The 16,390-nt window shown below is 44.6% G+C and overlaps 1 protein-coding gene across 3 annotated transcripts in view; it reads right to left on the reverse strand.

The window, feature by feature from the left end:
* Window positions 1–16,390, reverse strand: part of THSD4 (thrombospondin type 1 domain containing 4) — a 668,521-nt gene that overhangs the window by 537,779 nt on the left and 114,352 nt on the right. The window lies entirely within an intron of this gene.

Consider the following 16,390-nt stretch of genomic DNA (forward strand, 5'->3'; position numbering starts at 1 on the left):
TTTTGTAGGTTGTAGGGAGCCACTGACAGTTTTTTAATTTTTATTGGAGTACAATTGATTCACAATGTTGTATTAGTTTCAGATGTCCAGCAAAGTGAGTCAGTTATACATATACATGCTGCTGCTGCTAAGTCGCTTCAGTCGTGTCTGACTCTGTGTGACCCCATAGATGGCAGCCCACCAGGCTCCGCCGTCCCTGGGATTCTCCAGGCAAGAACACTGGAGTGGGTTGCCATTTCCTTCTCCAATGCGTGAAAGTGAAACGTGAAAGTGAAGTCGCTCAGTTGTGTCTGACTCTTAGCTACCCCATGGACTGCAGCCTACCAGGCTCCTCCATCCATGGGATTTTCCAGGCAAGAGTACTGGAGTGGGGTGCCATCGCCTTCTCCGATACATATACATATATCCACTCTTTTAGATTCATTTCCCATATAGGCCATTACAGAGTATTGAATAGAGTTCCCTGTGCTATACAGTAGGTTCTTATTATTATTAATAGTTATCTATTTTATATATAGTATTTGAGAAGAATAAAGAGAAAATTATCATGTCAGCCATAGTAACATCCTGTTCACTTTTTCCCCCCAATAATAGTTAGTGGGGTTTTTTTCTCACTCAACTGTACTAATATTTCAGACCCTGTTTCTATGACCATTCATGTCCAAATAGCTTTTGCAGGTAAGAGGAACTTAGCTAAGCAACCAAAGACTAATGCAGTCCTGAGCCTTGACTTTCCCTGGGTCAAACTCAATCCCTGAAGAAACTTGAGGAATTTGAGCAACTGGCTACTCCATCATTTAAGTCAACTCACAAGGAATAGTGGGTAAAGGGCCATCTTCACATTCATATGGATCTTTAGGTTTTGCCAAGATCAGTTGCCCTGTGGGATCTTATGACAATTATGTAAATAGAGGTTCCCCCCCTCCCCCCAACCAGGGAGAAAAAAATCCCTGATTTATAGCTTCTGTCCATTTCCATGGTGCAAATACTCCCACCATGGCCAATTGATGTGAAGACACAGTCAGCTCTAGCAACCAGGGCAAAACCAGCTCTAGACACCACTGCATGCAAATTTATTGTACAACTACTGTTTTCAAAATACAGAGCTAGGAATGATGAAGAAATATAAAAGTGAATCAGATGGGGTACCCGAGACCCCAACCATACAACTGAAAATAACTAGAACATAACACAAGGCGGGGAAACAGCCGTGGAAGAGATACAACAAGCAATGCACTGGTGATCTGAGGCAAGAGGAAGAACTTCTATCTGGGTAATCTCAGAAGGTTTCATTATCACTGATCTGAGAGTTGGGAAGCAAGGTTCCAATACTTTGTGGAAGGATTTAAGTAAACTGCATAACTCTTACTTATTTGTAAAATGACTGAACTGGATTAAATAACTGTGAAGGTCGTTCCAGCTCTAAAATTATATGCTTCCATAATAATTAATTCTACATTTATGTAAAACTGGAAAGGTGCCCGAGGGTTCCTACAGGATGGCCCCGTTAAAATAAGCACATTAAAATAGCAATCAAGGTGAAACATTAATTTCTGCCCTCTTGAAGAATTCTTTCTTCACTCTACAGAACCACTGAATATAAAATTTAACAGACCACAACTAATTATTAACATCTTTATCACAAATTGCACCTTCATTCTTAGCTGATATGGTTTTGAATTAAACTGTGCTGGTGTTTATTTTGCCTTTAGGAATTTCTCAATTAATCTTGGCAACACTTAGGACTCTATTAACGATGGGGGTTTCAGAATGCTGCTTCAGGAGATGCAATTAAGAAGTTAGTCATATGTGTGTGTGTGTGTATATACATATATATATATATGTTGGATGTAATTTGCTTTTTTCTTCTTGTAGCAGGCCAGGTAAAATGAATGACATCATGCAAAAGTGAAGGAAAGAATTTCTCTGTGTGTGTGTCTTTGTCTTTTTTTTTTTTTTTTTTAAGATCTGAAAGCCTAATAAAAATTCTAGCTTCAAAGTAAGTACGGGTGGAAACCCCAACGGAAGGTAATAGAGAAATAAACATACGTGGAGTGATGCTTCTCAAATTTGAATGTGCACAAAAATCTTGTTGGGAGGCATATTCTGACTCAGTAGGTTGGGGAAGAGGCAGGATTCTTCATGCCTAACAAGTTCCCAGGGGATAATGGTGATCCTGGGGTCCATAGACCCACTATTTTGACAAAGTCACAGAATAGAACTGAAATTCCAAGCAAAAGAGTGAGAATTCAACAACAACATTTGTCAGGTTTAATGGAGAAAGATAGCTATAAAATTGTTTCAAAAACCTCTTAGCCTGTGACACAGACAAAAATTCTGCTGGTTTGAGCCAGGATGCACTGCTATAGCTCCATCAGTGAGAGGTGCTGAACCCAGACTGACTTGACCTTGCTCTTGGGAAGTCCAGGAGGCAGAGGGAGAACCTACAGTTGGCCAGTGACTTGTGTAAGCATCTTTTCAAAGACTGCCCATCACCCCAGAGGGGGTAACATATACATGTGCAAATGTATATTTTTATATGCACAGTGCCTCATGGGAGGCTCTGCCGAGAACCATTCAAAACCCACCCAAACAGCAACACCACTGGAAAGAGGATGATTCAGAAACAAACGACCAGTTAACTCTGATAAACAGACTACAGAGGATGAGCAGCCAATTAGAGAGTGCTTGTGAGAGATATGATTTCTGAATTCTTGACTCAGAACACTTGGACAAGCAGCAGATTCATCCCCACTTGGCCAGGACAATGTGTGTTTTCCTTACAGCCGGTCAGAGCTAATAATCCTGATGGTTCAGAATGGCCTCTTCCCCTCAGGACAGAGTCCATCTGGCCACTTGCAAGGGTAGATTTATGCAGAGTTGGGATAATAAGCACAGATGTGGCCGAGGGGATCTGTGTAGCTGGTTAACCCTTCCAGGGGTGCATGTGGTAGGTGCCTGGGAGCTGTTAGGGTGATCAGTTTTGCTTAATCTCACCATCACCTGGCTCTGGGATTTTTCCATTTGTCAAAGACCTAGCTAACTTTGGAAAGTTAGGTCTTGAGAAAGTAACAGAAAAAGCCTGACTTGAAAGTCAAGGACATTGATGTTAGTATTGCAGAGTGGTTAGACTTGGACTTTGAAGCCAAGTTTCCTGGGTTTGAACCCCAGCTCTGCCACCTGCTAATTATGCAATTTGGGTCGGTCACTAGTCCTTTTGGAGATGCTCACTGGGTCATTCGCAGAGATGCAGATGAACCTAGAGAATGTCATACAGACTGAAGTAAGTTAGAAAGAGAAAAACAAATATTGTTTATTAATGCATATATGTGGAATCTAGAAAAATGGTACAGATAAACCTGTTTACAAGGTAGAAATAGAGACACAGACATAGAGAACAAATGGATAGATACCAAGGGGGAAGGAGGGGGCATGAATTGGGACACTGAGATTGACATGTATACATTGCTATATATAAAATAGACAACTAATGGGAACCTACTGTATAGCACAGGGAAATCTACTCAGTGCTCTGTGGTGACCTAAATAGGAAAGAAATCCAAAAAAAGAGGGGATATATATATATGTTGCTGCTGCTGCTGCTAAGTCGCTTCAGTCATGTCCAACTCTGTGCGACACCAGAGACAGCAGCCCACCAGGCTCCCCCATCCCTGAGATTCTCCAGGCAAGAACACTGGAGTGGGTTGTCATTTCCTTCTCCAATGCATGAAAGTGAAAAGTGAAAGTGAAGTCGCTCAGTTATGTCCGACTCTTCGCGACCCCATGGACTGCAGCCTACCAGGCTCCTCCGTCCATGGGATTTTCCAGGCAAGAGTACTGGAGTGGGGTGCCATTGCCTTCTCTACGTATAGCTGATGGACTTCACTGTACAGCAGAAACTAACAGAACATTATAAACCAACCATACTCCAAATTAATAAAAAAAAAGAAAGAGTCACTCTCAGCATTGTGATGTCTCCTTAAATGTTGCATCTCAGATCCAGCCCTGGCCCTGCGTACATTAATAAATAAAGATGATAACAGTGCCTTGCTTCCAGGTTGTTGTAAAACATAAACAACTTAAGTGCAAAGGATTTAAACAATGCCTGACACAGAGCATGCTTCGTATAAATATTTGCTTTTTTTAAAAAATGTTCAAGCTTGGCCATTTACTAGCTCTCCAAACTTGGACAAAAAACACACCCTCTATGTTCTTACCTAGAAAACGAGAGCTACAGCCGCTAGGCTGGTTATAATAAAAGGAACAAATAATAACAAGTGTTGGAGAGGATGCAGAGAAACTGGAACCCTCAGACATTCCTGGTGGGAAGGTAAAATGGTGCAGTCATTTGGAAAACTACCCGTAAGTTCCTCAAAGGTTGCATGGAGTATTTCCATGTGACCCAGCAATCCCAATCCTCCTAGGTATATACCCCAGGGAAATGGAGACATATGTCTGTGCAGAGACCTGTACTGAACCTTGTTCGTGAATGTTCATAACAGCTCTGTTCATAATGGCCAAGACATGGAAAGCACCCAAATGCCTATCACCGGATGAATGGATAAACAAAACATAGTATATCCATACGTTGGATTATTACTCAGCCATAAAACAGATGAAGTACTGATACAGACTACAACACTGATGAACCTTGACAATATTCTCAGTGAAAAAGGCCAGACACAAAAGGCTACATATCGCATGATTCCATTTATACGAAATGTCCAGAACAAGCAAATTCATAGAGACAGAAAGCAGATTATTGCTTACTAAAATCCCATGGACGGAGGGGCCTGGTAGGCTGCAGTCCATGGGGTCGCTAGGAGTCGGACACGACTGAGCGGCTTCACTTTCACTTTTCACTTTAATGCATTGGAGAAGGAAATGGCAACCAACTCCAGTGTTCTTGCCTGGAGAATCCCAGGGATGGAGAGCCTGGTGGGCTGCCGTCTATGGGGTCACACAGAGTCGGATACGACTGAAGCGACTTAGCAGCAGCAGCAGGGGAGACTAGGCAGCAACTGCTAATGGGTATGGGTTTCTTTGGGGGATGATGGAAATGTTCTGCAATCAGAGAGTGGCGACTATTACACAACCTTGTGAATATACTAAAAATCACTGAATTATACACTCTAAGTGGTGAATTTTATGGTACATTAATTATCTCAATACAACTGTAATTTTTTTTAATGAGATCATGAATAATTCCCAGCTTATCTACTTACGAAGATGTAAAGATCACATTGAGGTTACCAACAGGAATGCATGTTTTGAATCTTAAAGCAGTTTTTATCATTCATTTTCCATCACTTGTTTCAACAACCTTTAACAAACTTCTGTTGATCTATGAGCTTTCATGTGTGATATTTTTTTCTGCTTGTTCACATTTCCAAGCCTGACAACATGAGTAAAGGCAGAGGCTCCCTCCCCAACAATGGTAAGAACATGACAGCAAGGGTTCTGACACCAGGTTCTGGCCTCAGTTCTTCCAACGACCTTCTACGGGTGTCTAGGGAAACTGTTGTTTCTTGAGAAAATGGCTACAAACAGTATTTTGGAAAGAGTAACAAACACATAAAACATTTTCCCTACAACCGGCTGGCTGCCACCCAGGGGCTCATTAAGTGTGATGCTGTCCAGCTTGGTGATGTTAATCCTGACCAGTCAGTGTGATGATTCAAGCAAAGACGCCACATCTAGCTCCCTCTTCCCAGCTCAACACACGAACCCTGAAGTGTGTCATCTATGACTACCGCCTGAAACTGACAACACCCACATGTCTACTGCCTGCCCAGACCCCTCTTTTGAGCATCAGTTCCATCAACCTAACTAACCTCTAGACCAGCACTGCTTCTCACCTGGGAGGTACATGCAGAATAGCTGAGGATCTTGTCAAAATATAGCTTCTGATTTAGGAGGTCGGCTGGTGGGGGTCTGATTCTGCACTTGTAACCACGTCCCAGCTGACATGGATGCTGTGGGTCCCTGGACTATACTTTAATTGCTCTGGACATTCCCTCAGACATCTCAAACTCCACGCATTCAAGCCCAAATTCATCATTTCCACCCCATAAGACAAAGTGTTCTCTTTCTAGCTCTTCCTATACTCTTCTTAGTAGTTTTCCAACTTGAGCAAGCATCAGAATCACTTGGAAGTCTTACCTAATCGGACCACTGAATCCCGCCTGCAAAGAGTATGATTCAGGAGATTTGGGTGGGGTCTGAGAATCTGCCTTTCCTACAAGTTCCCAAGGGATGCTGATGCTGGTCTGTGGGCCAAACTGCTCTGTTTCACCCCCAAGTACTGCACCATCCCCAGGTCCAAATCCAACCCAAGCCTCCACTCCATAGAATCCGTGTCCTTCTCTTTTGTCCTTCCACTGAGCCCCATGTAACTGTCACGGCCCTGATGTCAGCTTGGTCTTCTATTCTCCTCAACCCTGTGATTGTAAGTTCAAACTCTTCAGCTCAGCCACCTAGCCTGCACAGCAAAGCTGCTATCACTTCTCCTGTCACAGCCTGGTACTAAAGAGACCTGCCACACCACACACCTTGGAGTTTCCCAACAGAACAACCCAATTCATTTCTCCATGCTCTGGCTACGCTGCTTTCTCCTCTAGGCTGCCTTCCCCACCACCATTTTCTGCAACAACCAGCTAGTCACTCTCCAGGACTTAGCTGAGCATTAATTCCTCCATGAAGTTCTTCTGGGTCCAAACCCCACCCCAACCCTCCACTCCCTAGAATCAATGTTCATCTCTTTTGTCCTTCCACCAGACCCCAGGTAACTGTCACAGCATAACAACCTTTTATTACACCAATTTCTTTAGACTGCCTTAGTTTAACAGACTGTAGGCTCCTTCAGAGGAGTGGATATGTCTTATGTGTCTTATATCTCTAGATCCTGGTACAATGGTTGGCATAGAGCAGGTATTCAATAACTGTTGAAAAACTGAAATAACAAATGAATGAATGGCTCCAACCATGACTGCCAAAGCAAGAAAAATCTCTCCTTCTCATTGAAAGAACGTGTGAAAGTGTTAGTTGCTCAGTTGTGTCCGACTCTTTGCAACCTCATGGACTGTAGCCCACCAGGCTCCTCTGTCCGTGGAATTCTCCAGGCAAGAATACTGGAGTGGATTTCCATGCCCTCCTCCAGGGGAACTTCCTGACCCAGGGATTAAATGCATGGATTCAAACCCAGGGGTTGAATCTGCATTGCAGGCAGATTCTTTACCATCTGAGCCACCAGGGAAGCCCCCACCTTCCCATTACTATCCATGTTTAATTGCCAGTACATGAAATATCCCTCTGTGTAGGAATAAAAGTCTCATCTATTAAGCGAGACCATTCCTGGTATCAAACACCTGGAGAAGAAACAGGTCCTTAGAATGAAACAGAGGATCCAACAGAGCTGGGACTCAGCTTTATTCTCAAAAGGAGGGAAGAACTAAGAGGTCAAGGTGCTCCATGCAAGCCTGTCAGAGCTTGGGAGCCACCCAGGAGAGGTTGTCTGTCAGCTGCTTGCGGGTACAGGATGGCATTCCATCTATTGTCTCAGTTCCCAGTATGGAGTAGAATGGACAGAGAGAGAACCCTGCCTTCTGGAAGCCAGGCTGGTTGTAGTTCTTCCACTCTTCATGTTTATTTCCCTTTGAGCTTCGGGCTCAGTCAGGTCTCTGCAAGAGGCCTGGCCTCTCTCAGCTGTGCTAACATGAACCACACATCGGCCCCAGCATCCAACAGAGCAGCAGCCCTTGGGACCAGCCTGTGAGGGTCCCCAGGAGCCTGAGTCTGCCAGCCGGGGGCTGGGCAGTGAGGTTGCTGTCCCTGCTCAACTGAAAAGTCTCCTTGTATGCCTTCAGCTCAGAGGTTCCAGGTTTTACAGCATTTAAAGAGGCGCATTCCTTGAAGCAAGCTACCTGAGTTGTTAGGTAAACAGAAGTCAATCCTTCCATAGCAAAGATAGGAAGGAGGCTTGGGAGACAGGATATTACTGGAGATGTTCACAGAACCAAGGGTGGATGGAAGTTCCTGTACTAGATGCTGTTGAGAAAATCTAAGATCTTTTACAATTTTAATGTATCTAATGAATAATCTGCATATGATTTAAAGGGATCCATTATGCCACATTTGCACATTGCACTGTTTTTACATATCAAAACTAAGTTCTTCCCAAGCTAATGTTTGGGTGCAAATTTACCTGGCCAGTCTTAGCACCAAAGACAGGTCTGAGGATACGAGAAGCTAAAATCAGAGTCTCCTAGTTACAGATGCGGAGAAGCTGCATCTGAGGATTGCCTCTACACTAGCCTCCAAATTGTGCACTTTCTTCTTCCACTCAGCATGCTAAGCGTGGAGAGAGGAAAGGAAGATGTGAGTCACAACTATTATCAAGTGAAATGCTTTTCCCAAAATGCACCAGTTTAAATTTTTTTTTAATTGAAGGATAGTTGATTGACCATGTTGTGTCAGTTTCTTGTGTACAGCAAAGTAATAGACATATATTCATACATACATACATCGGCCTTCTCTGGTGGCTCAGATGGTAAACAATTTGTCTGCCAATGCAGGAGACATGGGTTCGATCCCTGGGTCAGGAAGATCCCTTGGAGAAGGAAATGGTGACCCCCTCCAGCATTCTTGCCTGGAAAATTCCATGGACAAAGGAGACTGGAGGATTACAGACCATGGGGTTCCAAAGAGTGGGACACGACTGAGCACACACACACACACACATATGTGTGTGTGTGTGTGTGTGTGTGTGTATATACATATATATTTCTTTTCTTTTTCATATTCTTTTCCATTATAGGTTTATTATAAGATATTGACTATAGTTCCCTGTGCTATACAGTAGGTCCTTGTTAATTATCTATTTTATATATAGTAGTGTGTATCTTTGGAGAAGGCAATGGCAACCCACTCCAGTACTCTTGCCTGGAAAATCCCATGGACGGAGGAGCCTGGTAGGCTGTAGTCCATGGGGCTGCTGAGAGTCGGAGGCAACTGAGCAACTTCACTTTCACGCATTGGAGGAGGAAATGGCAACCCACTCCAGTGTTCTTGCCTGGAGAATCCCAGCCTGGTGGGCTGCCGTCCATGAAGTCTCACAGAGTCAGACACGACTAAAGTGACTTAGCAGCAGCAGCAGCAGCAGCAGCAGTGTGTATGTTGGAGAAGGCAATGGCAACCCACTCCAGTACTCTTGCCTGGAAAATCCCATGGACGGAGGAGCCTGGTAGGCTGTAGTCCATGGGGCTGCTGAGAGTCGGAGGCAACTGAGCAACTTCACTTTCACGCATTGGAGGAGGAAATGGCAACCCACTCCAGTGTTCTTGCCTGGAGAATCCCAGCCTGGTGGGCTGCCGTCCATGAAGTCTCACAGAGTCAGACACGACTGAAGTGACTTAGCAGTAGCAGCAGCAGCAGTGTGTATCTGCTAATCCGAAACTCCTAATTAATCCCCAAATGCATTTATAAAGAAGTTTTAATAGGCATCTTAAAAGATACTGTGCTGCATACATATATATTTACGTATAGAGGCACGAGGGGTCTGAGCTCAGGGGTCCTCGGTGCAGCCTCTTGAACAGACAGGACACCTGAAACAACCCTCATAGGGCAATGTTTTAAGGAATTAGCCAGTACATCTCTCCCTCTCAGCAATCCCTTCTCTCCCTGAGCAGTGCCTCTAGAATGACCTTGATCATTACAGCACCAGAAAAGAGAAGAACTAAAGGTCAGCAGAAGAGAAGAGGTTTCTTTAGAATCTGAAATCCTGGGCCTTGTCTGGCAAGATCCAAAGCTGGGAGCATAGAGAGCAGAGGTATTGTGTACACTCCAGAATGTGAAGAAGATGCTAAGACTGAAATAATCTGAAACCTATATGAATTAAGAGTTTGGCTAGCAGGCACAGGAGGGAGCAACTGAGAGGCAGTAATCAGAGGTTAGGGTAAAATATTCTGCCTGGGGTGGGGAGTAATAGAAACCTCAGATTTGTTTGCTGATGCTGCTGCTAAGTCGCTTCAGTCATGTCCGACTCTGTGCAACCCCATAGACGGCCTCCTACCAGGCCCCTCTGTCCCTGGGATTCTCCAGGCAAGAACACTGGAGTGGGTTGCCATTTCCTTCTCCAATGCATGAAAATGAATAGTGAAAGTGAAGTCGCTCAGTCGTGTCCGACTCTTAGCGACCCCATGGACTGCAGCCCACCAGGCTCCTCCGCCCGTGGGATTTTCCAGGCAAAAGTACTGGAGTGGGGTGCCATTGCCTTCTCCAAGGAGCCTGAGAGTAGAAGGGCCTGCAAGCTTTGTAGGGAAGTCCATGTCCAACATGGGAGGACTTGGGACGGAAGGGCCCGCCTGACCACTGATGGGTCATCCCTAAGGAGTCTTTGTGGTTCTAACAAGAACACAGAGCACATGACCTCTGACTAGAGTACAGGTGGAGACCTCAGGAACAGTTACTGCAAAGGGTGGGAGGCAGTTCATGGAAGCAAAGCAGCGAGCACAAAACAGAACACACTGCACAGAAGCCTCTCATCTGGAGATCCAGGCCTCCCTCAGGGAAAAGCGTACAATTCGAGGGCGGATGGAAATCCTGCGTGAACTAAGTATAAATCACAAAACCAGTCATGTTGGTTGCTGTTGGTTTGTTTGTTTTTTGTTTGTTTTGCTTTGTGTTTTTTGGCCATGCTGCATCTGATCATCTGAGCTTCCTGGAGTTGGCAGTTTTCCTGCAGCAGCAGAAACCCAAGACTCATGAACCAAACCTAGTTGTAGAAAAATAAATTGCATTTTGCAACTCTGAGTTGCTATTGTAAATTTGACACTCAACGTAAGCATCTTTAAACAGGAGAATAATGAGCTAGGTAAATGAAGGTCAACGTCAGAGGACATGCTGGTGGAGTTCAGTGAAGCTGTTTAAAAGAATGAGGCAGATGCATATGTACTGATACAGAATGGTCCCCAAAGTGCCCTGAAATGAAAAAGGACAAGACACAGACACACTGAAACATTCACGCTCCCTGTTTGTGTTTAAAAAGAAAGGAGGAAAACATGTATACAAAATATCATATGTATGCTGGATACCTTTCTGAACTGATAACAAATGAAATTTTAGGCAAGGATTTCCTCTGAGAAGCAGATTCAGGGTGGAGTTGAAGCAGATGTATCATTTCTTACCCTTTTATACTATCATAAAAAGTTTTTTTGTCTTCTGTACAAGTTTTCAATATAGGAAAGTGATATCAAAAAGAATAATACTAAATTGTTTTCCACTGAATTTTTAAAAATGTAGCCCTTTATGGATGTGGGGAAGATGCTAAGAAAGCAAATACCAAAATTCCTAGGCAGAACTCTCCCTAAAGGTTTTGTCTGCTGTATACACAACATCACAAAGAGAATACAAGTCAGCAAACTTAATACTTGAATATGGAGACATTTCAGTTGGACACAAAATACCCATTTATAAATTGTAATCCCCAAAGACAAAAGGAACATAAACAGTTAGGGGAGAAAATATTCTTCTGAAATGTCACTGTCAGTAACTGAAAAGTCATATACTCCCAGAAGATTTTAGATCAACAAGGCCATCAGAAGCCCCGTGCCAAGCTTCTTTGGAATCTGGATGTGCTTGGGCAACAGAGCCTAGGTAATGAATTGCATTGACTCTGGACATCCACTACAGTAGCTACAGTGATGAGAAAAATGCACCCCAGAGCATATTCCCAGGTTGTCCACGCATCCCGGTCCATGAGGAAGCCAAGTCAAAGTCAGGACCCTCATGTACTTTTGACTTCTCTCTCCACCAGATTCGTTTTCATAAACACACCCTTTGACCATTACCCTCTATTAAAAAGAAAAAATGCTGATGACTTCGTCCTGCCTAGAAAATAAAGTTCAAACATAGATGGTTTTAAGGCACATTCACTTTGATGCCACATTAAGTCCTTCATCAACGGGTCTCAGTCTCTCTTCTCAGATTCAATTCCAGTCTTCATCCTCTCCTGCCACCAGCCCTACACTTTCCAGGCACAAAAAATCACTCGTCATTTTCCAAACACACTGAGCTCTTGTGCTTCCAAGAACCTGCCTGGAATTCTACCCTACCTACAAACTTCTGAACTGGAGCAGCCTTCTAGCCCAAAATAAACATCAGCACCCGCATGCTTCCCCTAGGCGGCCCCCACACAGTAAGGGCTTTCTATGTCGTCTGCACACCCCTCTGCCACGGCGTTAACACTGCATCTTGGTAATGTTGTTGAGTAAAAGGCCTGGCTTCCCCCCAAGTCTTCCAGTCTTTGAGGGCAAGACTTGTCAGTTTCTTATTCCTGTGTGTGTAATCCCTGAGATTAGCAGCGGGTCTGACCCAGAGGCACTCTGTGAATATTTGTTGAAATAACACTTGTTAGAGACCAGAACTTAATTGCTCACCATTTCTTACCAACGCGTCAATAAAGGTTACCTCTGTGGATCAATTAGTAGAGCTATAAAAGCTCTGAGTTCCAATAAGCAAGAAGTCAAGGCAGCCCCACACTTCTGGGTGGGAAGCAAAGGGAGTTGATGTGAAATTAAACATCAGTAGCCACTGGCCACCTAGAGAGACCTTGACATTCAAATGCGAGGGGAGGAAGAATGGAAGGGAGCAGCAGTTGAAAAGCAGAAACATGCATTCACCAAGGGGCTGCGTGATCCGAGGCAAGCTGGAAGGAAAGGAGTCTGCAGCTTAAAGCTGGAAAGAGAGCCCTGTGTTCCTGAAGCTCACCCTGTTCCATTGTGATCACCTGCCAAATGGAGAAAGGATAGCATGTGCTGAGTTCAAAGAGGCTGTGAGCAAATGGTTTAGGTTGAGAGCATATGTCTTCTTAGTTCAGAAGACTGAAAGTCCTGCCAGAGCTGTTCCAGGCAATAAATTCTCTGCTGTCTACAGCAGATAAGAGGCAAAACTCTGACCACTTAGGGAAATAAAAATTAAGATGATGAAAACAAAAGCTTTCCTGATTGTCTACTGGGTGGTACACACTGTCACACACATTAGCTGGTTTAACCAGATCTGCTTGCTCCCCGGAAAGTATTTAAGGTCTGGATTTAAAGACCAACGGAAGAATCAGCGGACAGGTTTGCTCTGAGCCCTCAGGGAAGAAGGATCTCAAAGGCTTATATGTGAGGGAGTGGGGGGGAGGGGGGCAGAGGGAGAGAGAGGAAATGACGAATTTGTTTTAATAAGAGAAAAGGAACGAGGTCTTTTCACCAATGGATTCAGGGGCACTAGCAGGAACCAAGATGCTTGAAATCTAGCAAAGGAAGTAGAATGGTAGTTTGGGAGCAATTGAGTTTAAAGGGCCTTCTTTGCGCCAGGAAGCCAAGCCCTGAGAAAACCTTCTCAGTGACCCCACCCAACTGCTGGCATCCCAGACAGCGAAGACAGTGAGCACTGTCCACCCCCCCCCCCTCCACCTCCACACAGCCCAAACACAAAACAGCCTTCAGAACAGACCCAGTCCTTCTGGGGCAAGGATCCCAGGAGAGACCTGGACTCTGATTTATTAATAGATCTTGCCATCAGGTGCTTCTCCTTGTCTAAAGGACGGTGTTTGGAAGCCAGCCAAGCATCCCTAAGGACAAGTCACCACAGTGCTCCCTGGTGCCGCTGCACATCTGAATGATACTGGGTTTCCAGGACTGATCTTCAGATGCTTGTGCAGTATGGGCCCTGAGGGGTGGAATAAGGGCATGGCGGGCGAGGGCGGGGGGCAGTCTTCAAGGAAACCAACTTCAGACCAATAGAAAGCAATAGCACCCACTGCCTGCACGGCTGCCCCCTGTAGTTGAGCAGGTTATTCACTCCACCAGGACACCTGGGTGTTGAAATGCAGTGTGTCTTCCCAGTGGGGGGATGGACCTAATCAGAGGAAGAGGCATCTGTTTTGGATTCACACAAAGGCAAAAGATGAGCTGGTGGAGGTTTACCAAAGAGACAATTTCAGTCAAGACTAAGTTAACATTCGATTGCTCAGAGAAAGATCGTGGCCCACCCTGTTTCACGCTGGGCAGGGCATCCCTGAAGATGAGGAAAATAAGGAATCAACTGAGACAGGGGTGGTAACCGGGGAAACAGAGAGCTCCTGGGTACTCCATCAAACCATCCAGGTCGCCACTTACTACCTTGTGATCCTGGGTCAGTCAGGCCACATTTCCTATCTCCAGTGGCAAAATGGAATAATGGTACCTACCTCATCAGTGGCTGCCGTGAGGGTTAAACAAAATAATGAAGGTAAAGGGCCTAGCCCTTGTAGACTATCTGTAAATGGTGGTTACCATGACAGCTGAACTGTCCCCAAGAAGAGAGACACGGAGCCTGCAACCCTCACACATGAGGGTCACTGCAGAGGCAGACAGCCAAATGGGGGCAGGGAGGTAGAGCCTGGATTTGCACGAAAGAACAGTAAATGCATTCATTTCTCCAGCTTAATTGAGACGAGCCCTCTTGAGAATCAAACCTGTTGCTGGTGTGTGTTGTGATCTGCACCTGAGCAGCCCTGGGGGACTCAGGGGCTTAAAAGGGAGACCAAAGGAGATGACCTGTGGGGCACAGTACCTGGCCAGGCAGGCGCTGAGCAAACGCGAGCTCCTAACCCCTCTCCCCGGGGCCTCTCAAACAGTGCTCTCTGCCCCAGAGGCTGACCCCCAGCAGGTTGAAGCAAACTGAAGGACTATTCTCTGTACCTGCTGCTGAGTTTAATAATGGAGCAGTAATGTGTTGGTGACGCAACTTACATTTCCTGAGCATTTTTTATGTGAATCGTCCATGGAGGAAGCAACGGTGTCTCTCTCATGTTCTGAATGTCTCCTCTTTTGCACATACCACTTAATGCGTACCTATGTACCATGTATATTTTTTATTTATTTTAAATATGAAATATTTCTAATAGTCGTGTGTGAAAAAAATTCATAACATTCTCACTTGAATTAGAGAAGTTATTTTTTTTGGGGGGGTGCAGGTCTGTTACCCTCAGTTAATTGAAGGAAAAAGGGATTTGTCCTAGACTTTACTCCATCCCCTCAAATAGCATCATGTACTTACATAAATTCAGTATTCAGATCGCAGCAACTTACTGAACACCTGCCAAATGGTTTATACATGTTATCCATTAACTCTCATTGCAAACAGTAATGTGGGTCATTACTCCAATTTTATACATAAGGAAACTGAGTCTAAAAGATATTAAACAACTTTCCAAGATAGAAAGTCTACATGAATGGATATTACTGTGATATTAACAAATGTTACTGAACGAATGAATGAATGGTAAGCTCTTAAGGAGCTTAAACTGCTGCAACAGAGTACAGCTTATAAATACCAAATGCCATTCACCAAGGATTACAGGGATGGACTGCTTGGAATGAGAATTTACTGGAAAACAGGGTGGGGGAAATTACTGCTTCCCTTCACATCCAGAAAGAAAGCATTTTTAGCACTAGCCCACATGTTCTCATCACTGAGGAAAAGGGAAATCTTAGCTAACTGCTGCTGGATCCACAAGGCCCACGAGGGACTAAGTGTTTCTATAGGAAAAAGAAAATAATGCATGCCTGGAAGTCAGACCATAAAGAGGGAAAGGAAGTCTCTGGGGCAAGGCCTGATCTTGACCTAGGCCTGATGTAGAGGGCATGAGGCCGAGAAATAAGTCAGGGGACAGGAAGAAAGAACTATACGGTGGTTAAGAGCAGAGGCTTAGAGCCAAACTCCGGTTCAAAGCCCTGTTCTCCAAACTATTAGCTCTGGGCCCCAAGGCTCATTACTTCATCTCTCTGAGTGCAGAGTTCTTGTACTTAAAAAAGAAGGATAATATGGATTACTTTATGCATTATAGTCCCTAGAGGTTTAGCTCAGAGCCTTCAATGCTGCCTATGTTTACTGTAGCTGCTCTACAAACTACCACAAACTCGGTGGCTAAAAACAACAGAAACTGATTCTCTCACACTTCTGAAGGCCAGAAGTTCGAGATTAGGGTCAATGGACTGAAATGGAGTTGTTGGCAGGGCTGTGCTCCCTCAGGAAGCTCTGAGGAGTCTCTTTTCTGGCCTCTTTTGGCTTCTGGTGGCAGCCAGCTTGCCTTGGCTTGTGGCCCCATCCCTCCCATTTTCAAGAACAGCACCTTCACCTCTCCTCTGTGTGTCTGAGTATCAAATTTCTGTCTGCCCATCTCTTATAAGAACACTCATGGCTGCATGCAGGGCCTACCAGGATAATCTCCCCATCTCAATATCCTTCATTATATCTGCAAAGGCTTTTTCATTTCTAAATAAGTTAGCATTTTCAGGCTCTAGGGGACTCCATACCTTTGGGGTGGGTGGGGGGAGAAAGCTGTATTCAGCCTGTTACACAC

This window comes from Bubalus bubalis, chromosome 11 (assembly GCF_019923935.1).
Source record: "Bubalus bubalis isolate 160015118507 breed Murrah chromosome 11, NDDB_SH_1, whole genome shotgun sequence".
In the NCBI taxonomy this organism is placed as follows: Eukaryota; Metazoa; Chordata; class Mammalia; order Artiodactyla; family Bovidae; genus Bubalus; species Bubalus bubalis.